Below are 4,220 nucleotides of genomic sequence, written 5' to 3'. Positions count from 1 at the left end.
AACTCATGTCTATCACTAACTTACTTACTTACTTACTTACTTATGTGTCCATTCTTAAATGCCTTGGACACTTTACTTTTTGTTCTTACAAAGTATAAAAATTACCTTTTTGCCGACCGGTTTCGGGTAAGTAGTTACCCATCTACGGGGCCGAGTCCAACTAATTATGTTGATGAGAGCAGCTACATACTTAACTTTGTTAAGCCGAAGAGCGGCGATACTATTGGAGCATCATCCTCGTTCATCAGTGGCCGCTCAGCTGTGAAGATGTGTGTAGAGCTGTGAGGATCGCCGCTCTTCGGCTTAACAAAGTTAAGTATGTAGCTGCTCTCATCAACATAATTAGTTGGACTCGGCCCCGTAGATGGGTAACTACTTACCCGAAACCGGTCGGCAAAAAGGTAATTTTTATACTTTGTAAGAACAAAAAGTAAAGTGTCCAAGGCATTTAAGAGTCATTCTAGTTCTTACGTTAGCACGACTATGTAATTGAAGTTATGTGTCCATGTCCGCCGGTCCGGCAGAACAGAATGAAATCAGAGATCTCCACTGCTGACGGTTACCCGCCATGGCTTTTACCTGTCGCCAGGACAGGTTCTGGTCTACAGCCCGGATGTCGGTGGCTAAGCTCCGTCGCCATGAGCCACTGGGTCTGCCTCTTCTACGCTGTCCTTGTGGATTCCAGTCGAGTGCTTCTCTGCAGATCTTGTTCGCTTCTTTCCTCAAGGTGTGACCGATCCACTTTCACCTACGTTCACGAATTTCTGTGGCTATCGGCCGTTGATGACACCGACGATGGAGTTCCTCATTGGATATCCAGATATCAGGCCACGAATGATGTATCGCAGGCACCGGTTAATGAATACCAGCAGTTTTTGCGTTGTCTCCGCTGAGACGCACCACGTTTCGCAGGCATACAGCAGTACGGATTTAACGTTTGAATTAAAGATTCGGGTTTTCGTACGAAGAGTGATCTGGTTTGAGCGTTAAATGTTTCGCCGACCTGCAAAGGCGCCCCTGGCCTTCCTGATCCGTGTGCCTATTTCGGTCTTGGTACCACCATCGGGCGTTGTCTGGCTACCAAGATATTGAAAGGCGTCTACCTACTCAACTAGTTGTCCCGCTACTGTGAAGTTGATGGAATTGTCAGTGTTCTCTACCATAGACTTAGTTTTTGCTACATTAACTGTGAGACCTGCTGTCTGGGAGCTCTCGGAGAGGTCATCTAACTTGCTCTGCATATCGTTTCGACGTTGTGCGAGCAAGACAATGTCGTCGGTTAGGTCGAGGTCATTTAGCTGCTACATTGTCAAAGGATTCCAAGGCAATCCTCGATGTGGTCTACTGTCAATTGCTCCAACTAATATCTCATCCATAACGATGAGAAACAGAAGCGGTGATAAAATGCAGCCCAGTCTCACGCCAGCAGTAACCATTATAGGGTCGAACAAGACGCCATTGTGCAAAACCTTACAAGAGAACGCCTCGTACTGAGCCTCGATGAGATGGACTAGCTTATCTTATCTACGCCTAAGTGCGCCCCAGATGTTCTCGTGGTTGAGTCGGTCGAACGCTTTTACGAAGTCAACAAACGCCAGCAGAAGAGAGTCCTGGAATTCGTTGATCCGCTCCAATATGATGCAGAGCGTTGTGATATGTTCTACACATGATCGGCGAGCACGGAATCCTGCTTCCGCCTCCGAGTTGACGCGATTGATTCGACAAACTGTTGGCGTCATACGCTGCTGGTTTTCTTGGTCTCTGACATTTGAAAGTCGGAAGAGTTGCTCAAAATGTTCAGTACATCGCTTAAGCTGTTCTGTACGGTCAGTCAGTAACTGACCAGCTCTGTCCTTTAGCGGCATCTTTGTATTCATCCTGATGGCACCACTAAGGCGCCCCAGTAACAATTTGGGGTTTACTAAACTCTTATGGTGGCATTTAAGACCAAAATTGATCTTGAACGCTGCACTAAGAGTACAATAAAACTCACCTTGTTGCTTGAGCGGTGAGAAATATCGTACAACAAGCGGATATCACCATTGGCGGCGGCGGTTTCCGCCTGTTCGGCTTGGGAGTTAATCCAGGCTCGTTTGTCCCGCCTACAAGCACGTTTAACAGCCCTCTCCAGATCGGCATATCGTTGACGGGCAGCAGCTGTCTTAGCCGATCGGGTTCGCGCTCGCTCAATGCCGGCTTTCGCCTGTCTCCAGTCGTCGATCTTCCTCCAAGTTTCATCCGAAATCCACTCCCTCCGCCCGCTGGTCGCTTTGCCGAGGGTTTTCACCACTGGTATGTGATGAAAGCGTTCTTGATGCCGGTCCATTGCTCTTCGATGGTTCTACCAGGTGGCAACTCCGAGGCTCGTGATTCAAGTTGTTCGACAAAGGCCCTTTTCACCTGAGAATTCTCCAATCACGGACGTCGTAACAGCACCCAACTTTCTCCTCCCGTCGTTGAACACGTGCGACGTGCTCGACGACAGATCTCAGGGATTACAAGATGATGGTCGGATGCAATATTAGCGCTGCGTTTGTTGCGTACATCAAGAAGGCTCGTTCGTCATTTTCGGCTGATACAGATGAGATCGATTTGGTTTTCTGTTCGGCCGTCGCACAGTGGGACGGCGTCAAAAATAGGTGGACATCAGCTTTTGCGGAGAAACTATTAAGTTTTTCGCATTAGTGTCTTCGCAAAAGTTTCTTGGTTTTTAATTTATTTTTTTGTTAGATAAAAAAATTTACATTAAGGTGGTGAATCAATAAATAGAAAAATTAACTTTTTTATTTTAGGTCCAAAATAAACAGTGTCTAAGGAAAAGTGATAGAGGACATTATTTCAAGAGTATTTGGTGAAGGAAGGAAGTTTCTATCCCTTAAGCGAAAAAAGATATTGAGCTACACAATAACAAACCCCCTTAATATCAGTTTTCCTAATTTTACCTGCTTATTTCCGTTTCTACATCGATGTGATGTTCAGTAAAACTTAAGATATAGTAAAAATACATCTTTTTGCTGAAGAGAGCGAGGCTCTAACCTTATGGGATTTTAAGCTGTTACAGTTTTTAGACAATTTTCTAGTCAATTTTAAGGTGATTTATTTCAAAACGGCGCAAGTATGCGCAGCCAATCTCAGCGACTTTATGTGTTGCAATGTAGTGGCTTTCATTTTATGTATATGTCACGGTGGATCACGGTGGAACATTCGAGCAAACTGCGACTAAAAATATCACGTTTAACGCCTGAAAAATTACATAAAATAACATAATCGACCAATACAAATGGTATAAACCCATTTAAAATAAAAATAAATTTAATAAATGATTTAAAAATTCAATGATGTTATATTTCTAAATAACTGTTCATTTCTTCATCGTTAGCTTCGGAGGAGTCAAGAGAGCTTAAGGGATAGAAACTTCCTTCCTTCACCAAATACTCTTGAAATAATGTCCTCTACCACTTTTCCTTAGGCACTGTTTATTTTGGACCTAAAATAAAAAAGTTAATTTTTCTATTTATTGATTCACCCCCTTAATGTAAATTTTTTTTATCTAACAAAAAAATAAATTAAAAACCAAGAAACTTTTGCGAAGACACTAATGCGAAAAACATAATAGTTTCTCCGCAAAAGCTGATGTCCACCTATTTTTGACGCCGTTTCACTGTGCGTCGCGGGAAACCCACGAGACTTTATGTACTGGTCTATGGGGAAAGAGCGACACACCAATGACCATGTTGTTTATCATAGAATTCTGTAAACAGCTCTCCGTTTTCGCTCATTTCTCCTAGACCATGGCGTCCCTTGACGCATTGAAGGTCCGCGTGGTTTAAGCCAATCTCCGCGTTGAAGTCGCCTAAGTGGATTTGGATGTCCCCCTTCGGGACCACGCTGTTCAGCTGGTTGTAAAAGCTCTCTTTCTCCTGCAGGTCGGCAGCATCTGTTGGCGCATCGCACTGGATAGCTGTAAGGTTTCTAACCCGTGTTCTAAATCTGGCAACGATTATTCGCTCGTTTATCGATTCCCACTTCCTCAGAGCCGCATGTGCCCCTGTGCCCGGTAGGAATTCAACTCCTCTTTCTCGAGTAGCATTTTCACCTCGCATGCCAGAGTGGAGCAAGACTTGCCAGGATGATACCCGGCCAGCGGATCTCGCTCAGCCCCAGGATTTCAAGCTTCAGGCGGTTAGCTTCCCTTGCAAGTTGAGCCAGCTTGCCCTGCT

The sequence above is a fragment of the Sabethes cyaneus genome, chromosome 1 (assembly GCF_943734655.1).
Source record: "Sabethes cyaneus chromosome 1, idSabCyanKW18_F2, whole genome shotgun sequence".
Classification (NCBI taxonomy): Eukaryota; Metazoa; Arthropoda; class Insecta; order Diptera; family Culicidae; genus Sabethes; species Sabethes cyaneus.
This window is presented reverse-complemented; position numbering follows the sequence as displayed.